The sequence below is a fragment of the Pocillopora damicornis genome, chromosome 10, assembly GCF_964200805.1.
Source record: "Pocillopora damicornis chromosome 10, jaPocDami1.2, whole genome shotgun sequence".
Classification (NCBI taxonomy): Eukaryota; Metazoa; Cnidaria; class Anthozoa; order Scleractinia; family Pocilloporidae; genus Pocillopora; species Pocillopora damicornis.
In genome coordinates, this window is record NC_142679.1 from 3,674,657 (window position 1) to 3,686,905 (window position 12,249).

The window sequence follows — 12,249 nt, forward strand, 5'->3', positions numbered from 1 at the left end:
TTATTATTATTATTATCATCATCATCATCATTATTATTATTATTATCATTTCTTTAAAGCTGTTCTATACTGTTTTTCTAAATGATGCACAGAGCCCTTTTTCATGGCTTAGCTATTATAAAGAATAGGAGAATTACTATAATGATTGTACAAATCTACTAGATTGATAGGACTTACGTTTGCTTTTATGATACATCTCGCCTAGCTGATTATTTAGTTTTCAACATTTATCCTCATTTTAACTTATTATCTGTTTTAGGTTCCCGGTTTGGATGTTGGGACGTTTTCTACCCAACATGACTAAAATTCTATATTCCGCGATATTTTTCTTGATAACATGTACGTTTGAAGTTTCAGATTTCGTCTCTTACTGACAACAGGGTAGCCAGCAAACACAACCAAGAGGCTCAACAATGCCAACAAGGCTAAGAGGAATTCTTGGTTATTGCTTTCTACAGGCTGAAAAAAATTAAAATATAGTTTTTCTCTTATGCGTTAGTTTTGCGTGTAAGTTAGTTCCTTTTCATCAAAAAATCTACTGATGTCGAATTTTCCTACCATTAGAGCATCATCTTGCTTTATCGGAAAACTGGTGGTCATTATCAGTTATAAAACCACAACTAAAGTGTTAAAAAAAACTAGTGTGTTCCCAAAATTCGAAATAAGGAAGTATTACATTGTTTTCCACGTGAAAACTATGTTTTGGACACTACAGTGAAATATACAGAGATCCGGCTTAAATAGTCGAAACGATCATCTCTTCACTGGATGCCATCAAGCCACTATAACGAGGCCTCTCTTTAAGGATTGTACTCACCTGTCCGCCTTCCGATGCCGATGTATCACCTCTGATGTCGCGTGCCAACCTCTGTTTCCACTGGAAGCAAAAATGTGAGTTCTTTAATATGAGATTTAGGAAGATATGGACTAAGCAGTATTTTCAGGAGCGAGCTAAATCATTGCTCAGACTATATTAATATTGCATACTCCCACAATACGAACGGAATTTTTTTTTGAGGGGGGGTTGTGTGTAGGTGTGGGGTGAGGGAAGACGACATAAGATGCTCGGAAATTAAAACTGAGCATTTCAAATGATCGCCAATTAAAGAAGCTTTTGATTGTTAAACAAATTCTCCCTGTCAGCATCTTAGAAATTATGTAGAAACAATATGGAGAATACGCATACAGATGTTATGATGTAAAGGGTCAGTTTACGAAATACAGTTACCTGTACTTGGTAGCTTGCAGACTGTAAGTGATAAAGGATTAAGTTATCTTCATTCGGATTCTTCTGGTGGGCAAACAGGGTTTCCTCGTTCTGTCCGCCGGTGTTCCTTGAATAAAGAGAGAGAGAGAGAGAGAGAGAGAGAGAGAGAGAGAGAGAACTAAATAATAAGTCACAGTCCATAGACAATTTTAAGTAGTTTACAGTGCAATATTCTCAAATCATATGCAGTATGATTCTTACTTATTCCACTAAATGAGCTTTCTACACTGATTGGCTAAAATAGATTTGTCACCAGAATGTATATGTGGTTCATGAAACATGCAGAGAGGATATTGGGAAAAAACACTGATGTTAAGCTGAATTGCGCTTCATTTCTTTATTCCAACTAAGACGTTTGGTACATTTCATTTTTTTTATTTTTCTCTTCCGCTTTATAGTCTAACATTTCAACCCAACCCATTGTTACTTGAAATTATCAATGCCTCCGGTGCATACCTCATCTTTTGGCAGCATTACAAAGTAAAGTTTTCTGCAAAATTAAAAAACCGCAGAAATTTCGTCAACTGCAGAACGACGTTTCATTAAAATAAATTTTGCCCTCGTGGATTCTTTCGCAAACTCTTCTGAAGTCCTCCAAGGAGCGTTCGTGTGACATTCGGGTGATTTCCTTTAGATTAACGCATTTAAACATTTTTAAACACCGTCATCAAACGGATTAAATAACTTAATGAATATAGTACGAGTCTCAGTGTAGCCGTAATAAAACAATAGTATCAAAAAATGAATTGGATAGAAGCTTTGGGAACAAAAGGATGTTTTTCATCAAAATGTAATTTCAGAACTGCGCGCGCAGCAAAAATGCCGATAAGAAACTGGGTCGAGAACGTCGTCACGTTGTGTTGAAAAGAGATTTCGCAAGGAGAACGTACTGTAAATTTTTGTTCTAGAATATCAGTTGACTCTCATTAAAATTCTCGCCGAAAATTTTAAGTTAAACAGCTACAATTTAGGGCAACGAAATTAACGTTACTATTCACCACTTGTCAAGCGCCAGCATGGATGACTTCAGCAAGATTTACCCCATACGACGTGGTTTGGATACTAAATGAGGTGAATTTTCTATTTCTACTTTGACTTAAACAAAATTTGGGAAAGTAGTTTTAGATTTATTTTCTGTAAAATCGAGCCCATTCAATACGTTTTTAGTGAAATTTATGTAATTGTCGTCATTTTTTTATGCGAGTTGTTTTCGTGAGAACGGCTTTCGTGATCTCTGTATTGCTACTCCTTGGTGGCTTTCCATATCTTAGATCATAGCAAGTAGTGGCTCAAGTTCCGTTCGCGATACTTTAATTTGTTAACAGCCAACTGCCTCTTTGATATCATTGACGATTATGTTTTTGCTCTTCTATATCACGCCTATTCGTCAAAATCTATTCTCCCATACTGGTAACTCCCCAGATTCAGTGTAGAGGAGTGGAGCGATATGGACTGTAAGACCAAGCGTAGATTTGCGAATAAAGATCTGTCTGAAATTATGTGAATGTTTAGGAATTCCCGAAAAAATTACATGGGTACAAAGAACAGTTCTGGTGGGATGGAGGGCCTATGCATTTTGTTGAGGAGGTTGGCATATCTTGTAAATACACAGACATGGTACCCTGCTATGGCAGTAATCAGATAGAGCTCTGCTAAATCTTCAACACTTCGACAATTATAACCGTCGACTTTGCAGCTTGGATCAGTTCTTTGTACAATCTGACCAGCTGTGCAGCTATGCAGAGGCTCTGCACCGTCTTGGTGCTCAATTAAGTAATTTTTTTCGAATTTATTGATGAGTTGCGGACTCCAGTTTAAGGCCACGTGCCCTGTTCACCTATATAAGTGGCATAGAATAAATTTTCAAGAAAGAAAATCTTTATAGTATCCAAGCTACGAGGCTGAGAGACCGTGTAAACGCGACTCGGCCTGTCGCGGATTATGATTGTCAGATTGAATCCCCCCTCTAACGAAGAGAGCTTGTTGGAGAAATTTGATGGCAACAATGGTCCTCTTTGGAGAGTCACCTTCCCCTTCAAATGCTAGGTACCAGTCGAACGCAGGTTAAGAAATCCCAGAAATAACCATACACCCTCATGAATGCATTTGTATAGTTGGCTTTCATCTCATCGTAATAGATGGACAGTCCTATTCCCGAATGTTTGCCGTGTTTAAGACGTATTTGGGCAACGTACTTAATAACGAAGAACCTCAAGTGTCCTCCATGCTATGTTGCCACCAGTAGAACTGTACGTTGATGAAGTGACCCCGTCTAGATGGTACCATCCTATTATGCCTCTGGTATTTAGAATACTGTGCACGATACCCGGATTTACAGCATAGAGAATGGGAAGATTCGTTGCGAAAGGTAATGGTTTACCAGAAAATATGGCGTCAAAATCCAACGATATCCGCACATTCAACCGAAGACGAAGATTATTCCCTTGGAGTTTACTAAGGACGAGACCTCAAGGTTGCTGAAGAAGTGCAAGGAGCATAAGACAACAGTATAGGGGGCTGTTCAGACAGAAGCAGGTGTTTCCATGATCATCATGTTGGAAGATCAGAAGTTAGAAGTACCCATCCGAGTCACAGTCAATATCAGACCCTTTCTGAGATCAGAAGTACCAAATGACTATGCCGGACCGTACTTTCTTGCCACGGATTATGAAAACCTGGTGGTCTCTGCTCCAGATCCTGGTTTTTCTCGGAATATGGTTAAACAAGCCTCAGATGACATCCATACCAAACTGAAAACAACGTACCCGTCAAGGAATGGACAGTCATGAAGTATCTTTCCCGGTGGTATTTGGAGTAATGAATAAAGAACCTAAAGAAGATAATGGATTCACTGGACGTTCTCGACAGCTAGTGGTTTTCATCTGGGGTACGCAAAGTTTCTCGACAGATCTCCCAAAAGATGAAGTCATCCTTCGAGCAAGGTTCGGTTGTTCTGCCGAGCACCAACAAGGAACCATCTTTGGTAACAACATGATGACATTTCATGGAAAATTATTTTGGACAGTGACTCATTACAGCAACGTTGTAAGTGATGCCGTAGCCTAGAAGTATGCCAGCTTGGTGAAAGAAACTATACTTAAAGCAATCAGTTACGTGGAAGACTGAATTGTGATTTGAAAATTTTCCCTGCGGTTTGGTTAAACATCAAATTTTTTACTACAGTCAACTTTCTCTTAGACATCATTAGAGCTGACTCTAATCGTCAGTTTTAGATTGGTTTCTTGCTTATGTAGAGTCAATTAAGGTTACAAGATTAATACTACCCATCCAAGAGGTAAACGCGTGGAGAGTTTCAATTGCAATAGCGTCATGATCGTAAAAAACAGAGACCATTTTCGCTACGAGAGAGCTCACTGTGGCTATACACAAGATAAAAACGAGGCAGGTATTTACAAAATTCTGCGCTCATAGCATAGAAGATCTCTACGAATTAATACTCTGAATGACAACTTCAAGACCATTAATGTTTATTCGTTTAATTGAAATTTATAAGTTTATGCCCCGATCAGTACAAGTGCCGACTGAAATCGAATCGAAGTCACGTCCAGTCGTTTAACTTTGTAGGGGACTGGGCTATGCAGTGATTGATGATTAACAATTAAACGAGAAAATGTTGAAAGAGGTTATTTAAAGGAATTGTGCAGTCGTGCATGTTGCCATGTATATTAGATAACCGTATATCATCTTGTTTAGGACCTATATACAATCTCAGAATTAAATGCAAAAGCTAAACCAAAGCGACATTGTATGGATACTATCCTCGGCGGCCGGATAGATAATCCTGCAAAACTTGTTCCAAGCTCTCAGTTAGTCCTTCTCTAAACGACCTGAACCCTCTCAGACTTTATACCGTCCGTTGTTCGGTTCGACTCCGCAAACTGAGAGCGTAGAAAAAGCTACTAGTAGTTACGACAAAGTCGAATACCTTTGCTTTAATACTTGTGGTGTTTTTGATGGCCCTGTTTCATAAGCGATCCTGAACATAAACGGGAGCAATAACATCAAATCGAGGTTCATTGGAACACCTTCCACGAGCTCGAAAAGAGTTTTCTTTCATGGCGTGACTTGTTATTTCCGTTTAGCGTCTTGTTTCTTTAAATGATAAGGCCTCGGAAAACAAGCAGTTTTAAAGCGCAGTCGTCTGGTTTAAGTACACGGTGCAACTAATATGAGCAGGTTGGCCGATTTAGTAACTTTTCTGCACTACTACATAAGTTTAAGGTTCGCAAAATCGGCAGATGACAAGAATAGTTCTCACCAGGTCATAGATTCGTTTTCAGCTTTTAAAGACTTCTTCGCGAGATGAGGCAAAATAATGGTCAAAGAGGTTTATTATTTGTAAATGTTTCTGATAATTCTGCTTTAAATTTCAGGCTACAATATCGCAGGACGTTTTCAAGGAACGTTTGGTTGTGAACTGATATTAGAAAAGAATTAATCCTGTGAAATCAGGGTAGCAATGACGGTCAGTGGATCGTCGCTTATGCATGACGGTGTAACCGAGAAAATTTCAGGAACTCCAAAATTTCATTACTTGCTCTGGGTTTGATTACCATGACACTACTTCTGACTTTCGAACTCCATGTGCTTTTTCACTGACAGAAGAGTTATCATAACGCGGTTCACTACTAGTGATAGCTCTATTCGTGAATAGAATAGAAGGGATCGCTACAATCCCTTCCTTTCCTCTTCCGTTACTCAAGCGTTTAAGAAAGAAAAGAACTGAACCACAAACACCAACGTTGACAAGAATGGTGATTTTGAATTCTTCTAGTAGCTTCTAAAATTTTTGTCGCATTTGCTCGGTACGAAGTTGACCCTCACATATCCAATTGGTCATGCAAATTAAAAGTAAACATGCAATCCCACTTATGGAAAAATAGATAAAGAATATGAGTTGTTTGCCATTTTTTATTTCATTAATTAGTAATGCTACTTTAAAATCTCGCGGCGGCTGTCAATTACCTTCTCATGTCGAATCACTTCTCATCTAAAATAAACTATGTCCGTCCGTCTAGGTTACGCGTTGGTTAGCAAAGTTAGGACTTTCGTCTTCGATTAACGCCTATAGAAATTAAACTGTTGGTTTTTTCTCTTTTTATTGCGATCCAAGAGAACTATAGAACGATTGAGATGGGCCCAAGTGTAAAACAGTCGATTCGATGACAACTGAACAAACTCCTCCCCTGAGGAGTGCGTCATGTTCAAGCCCTCTTAAAGCAAAAATTAACTCTATCATTTAAACCAGAGAAAACGAAGAGGGTCTAAACTAGGACGCAAACTTTAAAGAATGTCAGGACATCTAGGCCGGGGGGAAGGGGATGACCAATGAAGTCGATCTTCCCTTTCCCGCCTTTCTCATAAGCAATTCCCCTGAGGTCTCCCAGGAAAAACCTTTTTCTCTCTTCTGTTAGACGATTGGCCGAAGAATACAGTCACGCAGTCGCGGTCTTGATCCGGGAAGCTGCTTAACGTAATTTCGCTTTGCCATGGTGTTGTCTTTTACCAATCGAATATGCTACCCACTGAGAAGGAAGTAATTCTGGTAATGGCTTTAAATGGATCCGATAATGGTTAGTTTATCTTTAATTCAGGATGAACTTTATAAAGTGCTCCGAAGTCACTCCTGCATAATCCGGTTTAAGGTTCTCAACCGTTAACTCTCTAATCTTGTTCTGGCCTGCAAAGCAGGAGCGTATTGAGCTTGTTTCTATTCACTTATGTTTTAAAAAGCGCTACTTTTTGTAGAAAAATTACAACTATGTACACAGATTTTTCCCTCTGATGAGTGTTTATCCTCATAGTGGGCAACGCAATCATTACGGTATTACGTACTTCGACCCACTGTTTGCAGCAGCGCCATCGAGTCAATTTATATTCCTACTTTAAAGTGATTTCACTTCCTAAATCTCCTTTAATGACTAGTGCAGTTGGTGCTTCAGACATCCGCACGTCAAAACAATCCTTTAACGAGAATGACAGTTGTAACCGTAGGATTAAATGAAAGTGTCTCATTGGGACCAACTAACGCTTTGAAAACTGATATGTTATATCCGTCCGAGTGTCGCTCGCTCTTAACATGGCGTAAAGTAAACTCAAAGGGTTAATTGTTTGTGGCATTTCTAAACCTTAGCATTGAAAAAAAAAATCGCGAACTGCTCGGCCCTCTTGGTTCACGTTGTTAAGGAGTTGACAGAATGATATCTCTCTATACGTCAAACTAAATTTCTGCACTTAGCGTGACTCATGGCTTTCATCAAAGCAATATACCTTAAGATGTATTTTTCTCCTCGAAACTTACTTGATTCGGAGAAGATTTTGTCACACTTAGCAATATAGTATCCTGCAATTTCTGGTCAGCAACATATTAGCTCCTCAGTAATCATTGTCACTCATTGAAAAAAAGAAAACGGAAACCCGGGTACAAATCATTACTGATATGAAGTGTGCTCTCATTAATGCAATTGCCTTATCTTGAAAGCAAAATTCATTATCCCGTTAAAAAACTTGAGGGATTACATCTCTGAAGTTTGGCGTTTGGAGCACTTTGAAAAGTTCACTGGTGTTAACAAGTGCTTTCCTAAGATTTCAGTTTGCAATTCTGATTGTTAAAAGGTCTATCACTTTAATATTTGTGCAGCTAAGAACTCGGTCATGCATGGCGTTTATGGTGTAAGATATCAAAGATTGCTCCTGATGCTGGTTATCTCTTACAGGTGACGTTCTGATATAAAGGGACTCTGACTTCACTATGAAATATCTCTGATGTACTTTTTGGTCGGGATACTAAGTTAGATGAGCCATAATCTAAGGATCTGTGGGGCCATGAGACAGACCGAGACGTATTGACCTAGATTCATTTCTGTGACAGGTCTGTGTCCTACTTTGCATTCTCTGTTATCGGCAACTGATTTATGCTAATCAAAGTTTATTCAGTGTGCATGAGTATAATGTTGGTAACTCGGAGTTTTCATCAATTTAATTTTTCAGCAACGCAATTTTTTAATTTAATTTTCTTTAATGATGTTCTTCCAAGGGCTGACTGATTAAGAACAATCAGTGTACAGTTTTCTACACAATTGCCATCACTCCTTGCATTTAGCCTTGAGTGACATTAAAATATAGCGCTAGCATAGCTATAAATCGTAAAAGCTATATGAAGTATGGAATGGAGATATAACTCATTCATATTCGAACAAGCCTTACTGACATGAAAGTCATATCGCTCCCTATTTAATCCTCCAGAGAGAAAGAACCGGCATATACATCCCCTATAGAGCACCACAGATCATGTTTAAGACACTGAAGGCTTTCAAAAGATGACCGATTGCTTGAATTCGAATAAGCCAGAAGTGAAATTGGTTCACCTGCGGCTGACGAGAGAATCAGAGTACTTTTCCACTCAAGAACGGTACCGGTGCCTCCCCAAGCTTTGTTTTAGCTTTCTTATAGTAACATGGAGAGGAGAGAATTGAACAACAATGTTTTGAAGTATATCGCCATTTTGAATACCAAAAGTCACGCCATCTGTGTGATGTATATGTCTTTGTTACTTGTACATCCTGTCCCAGCAGGGAGATTTCCTGGTTAGCACCTTTGCAGTTAGTGGATTTACACCTTCATGCCATCGAAAGTGGAAGATAACGCCATTGCATGTCTGAAGCCTAGAAATATGTAAAATCTACCAAGTGTTTGGTCAAGATGGATACGTGTTCTTTTATCGTTTTGATGGAGCGCGACGAAATCGAAACGTGTTTGCAACACTTTTACTGCCAAACACTGCTGGAAAACTTTTTCCCGTGGACAAAAGGTTTTATGGTAAAGCACCGATTGGAAGCTCTTAAACGTTTTGAAAAAGTAATAAAAGGTAAGTTAAAATATACTAGTACAATGTCAGGGTTAAAAAGTTTCAGGTAGAAGAGTTAACATGTAATGATTTTGGGTCGGTTATTTACATGAGGTCTAGCCTAAACTGCGGTTTTAAGCAAGCAGTGGGCCCCAGAGTGTCTCTATAGGAGGGTTGATTTGAGAAATAAAGGTCCTTCCACTGTTAGCTTTGGGCTCTATCGACACTGTTCAAAAAAATAAATGTTCAGATGAAAGGTTCAGCTAAATTGCAGATAGTTTAGAACGCGGTTTTGTTAAACAACGGCTAAGGCTTCTTTAAATAATCGGCCCTTTGTACTGTGCTTAGTGTAAGTTGATAGTTAAGTGATTTTCTTGGATGATTAACATCTGAGTTAGTGGGTTAATGGGTGGAAATTATTGCGGAATATTGATTAATGAATGAACAATATGGACTAAGAGAAATTTTTTAGGGCCTAGTATAAGTGATGACGTGGTAGGAAAATAGTGGATACTTCTGGTAAGTAGAGTCACCACAAACGGGTGGTAATTCCTCTCTTTGAGATAACTGACTTTTAGTGACTGGAGTAGGTGAAAATTTCATCATAAAAATCGAGTGAAGATGCCTGCCATCTTGGGGATCTACAGTTGAATAACCGCCGCCGGCTCGGATGAGAATGTTTCCTTTCCGGATTTTCACTCAGCAATTGCTTTAAATGAAAGCCTATTATCTGACTGAGTGCACGGTTGTCCACCTCTGACATTGAAAGCCTTCAAACAGCCCGTAACTTGGAGTTTTCCATGACTCCAGCAGCAGTCTTTGGTTTTCTTTACAAGTCTCCGATCACGGGTGATCCTCTCAGTTTCATCCATTTTAGTCAACGTCCTTAACATTCCTCCATAAAGTCACCAAGTGCTCTTGATCGCAATTAACTGACTTTACAGGGTACAGATTTTCCTGTGTTATTTTCGGACTTTTTGCTCAACACTTCCTAACTGGGGTCAAAGATGACCTCTTCTCTGTCTCAAATCTCTGGAATTATTCTCTAGTGATGTAAATGTATCCTGATGGGCTCGTCATGCAAACGTAACAACATTGGAACACGATAGAATGACCTCGCGTGATAACAATTAGAAATGCTCATATACACTTTTTACGGATTGGCTTAAACTATGTTGTAGTGTGCTCCTGCGTGATATCACGTGACCTTATAATACAGTAGTTGAAGGGCAGCGGTTAAACTTTTGGGATCTCGCCATCCAAGGGTACTGGGGCAGAGGGTAACGACCCGAAGGTCGACGTTTCTTGTACTCTTCTGTCGGGAATGAAGGTGAGCGTATGTGAGATGTCGATGAAGGAAGAGGATCAAGGAGGGTAGCTTATGGATTAAATTTAATGGTATGTTATTACAGAGAATACATAAAACATTTTGAAACTTTCCAAGCTCAAAAATCGAGTTGCATAAATCGAAGCGATTGCTCCACGAAGTCAGTCTGTCGAAGGGCAAAAAACGTCTTTCTACAGGTCAGGGTTCGCGGTTAGACTGGCCAGGAATTTTATCAAATTTTGTTCCTGGCCTGGAGAGCCTTGGAAATGGTGTGTGGTTTATGGAAGGTCGTGAATGCTGATTGAAATTTTTCCATAGGCATCAACAAAGCAAGAAAGATTTTGAATGCTCACAGTAATTTGAAACCAATTACTTGATTGCTCAAACTTGTTATAATATCCTTGGAAAAGGCCATAGAAAGCCATGGAAATTTACGAGTCTGAATGGCTAGTAACGCTAGAAAGACTAGATTCTAGGTCGTAACTCATAAAGTAGTTGGAATTGTTTAGTTCCATCAAGGATTATTCAATCCTGGTTCACTGGCACTTTTTTGACAGCACGTGTCGATGGATGCTAGGGATTTTTGCGCCTAAGTATGCCTCAAACACAGCAATATTACTTTCTCAAGCTTGGTTCTTTCTGCATGGAATGTTTGGAGAGGGCATTGTGACTACCAATACTGTCATTTGAATACATTTGTTACCCCAGTTTAACAAACTTCCATCTTGTGGAAGAAGAGGAGGGTTCAGCTGTTTGGAATTTATAAATTTGACCCCAAAAGGAATTCTTTTTAGTGTCCTAAGTTAGTAAACTAAAGCAACACATGATAAGGGACTATGATTAGATAAGAAAAGTTTACCTCTAGGTTGAGAGGAGAGAAACAGTGCACCACAGTAACTTGATAATTAAATACTCCTGTGAATGAGTGTGATTCCTCAGTATGGTAGTGCTTTTTCCATCAGTGGACAAGGTCTTTTGCTCTTGAATGAGCATGGTGACATTATTTATTGTGTTTTCTTAGGGTACAAATTATCCCCTTTAAATTAAAAAAAAATTAAAAATAAGCACAAGGAAAAAAAGATAGACTGGTAGCTAAAAGTGTACTTGAAGCCTGTTACTCAAGAATGCAAAATATGACCTTGAAAGCAATTACTCAAGGAACCTTTTGAGTCAATGTTGTTTAAAATTGTATGATTTTTCAACAAATATTCCATCAAATTGTTTTACATGCACAAGACTTTCTACCTATCAAGTATTTTTAAGTTTTACTGCTACTAAAAAATGTACTGTGAACCAGTGAAATAGTATGGGTGATTATTACCAGTACATTCAAATATATATGATTGGCCCATCATATTTCTTTAGCAAGCATGATGACTTATCTTTTTCATGTTGCTCTGGAGACAGGGATTGGTAAGAAGCATTCAATGAAAGTTTTAAAGAAATCGTTTTGAATAATTTCTTTGCAAAGAATAATCTTGAGAGCTGCTCTTTGAAGCAAAGTTTCCAATTAGTGCTGCCCTTGAATAAATGCCATACCTGACTGGGAGAATTTTCCTTCAAGTCATGACTTCTCTTGGTCAAACAGACTTGAATGCTATGCATATCAAACATAAAAAGGATTTTGAACAAAGTACAATTGTCCAATGTTACTGAAATATACCTATTCTACAGATTATATGGGTGAAGAAAGGATAGGCTGTGGTCAAAAGAAACAGTTCAGGTGAAGTGAATGAAAAATGGAAACCACTCTTATCTCTTTAGTGGAAAGACCATAGGTAATAATAG

General features: G+C 38.6%; 1 long non-coding RNA gene across 2 annotated transcripts in view; it reads left to right on the forward strand.

The window, feature by feature from the left end:
• The first annotated feature begins 6,729 nt into the window (after positions 1–6,729).
• LOC149038505 (uncharacterized) overlaps positions 6,730–12,249 on the forward strand; it is a 31,823-nt gene continuing 26,303 nt past the window's right edge. The window contains exons 1-3 of one of the 2 annotated variants that reach the window (XR_016180422.1): positions 6,730–6,861; positions 8,005–8,159; positions 8,863–9,155. This is a non-coding gene — a long non-coding RNA (uncharacterized LOC149038505). Of the gene's footprint in view, positions 6,862–8,004; positions 8,160–8,451; positions 9,156–12,249 lie in introns of those variants that run through there. The other variant, XR_016180421.1, reaches the window with a different exon arrangement.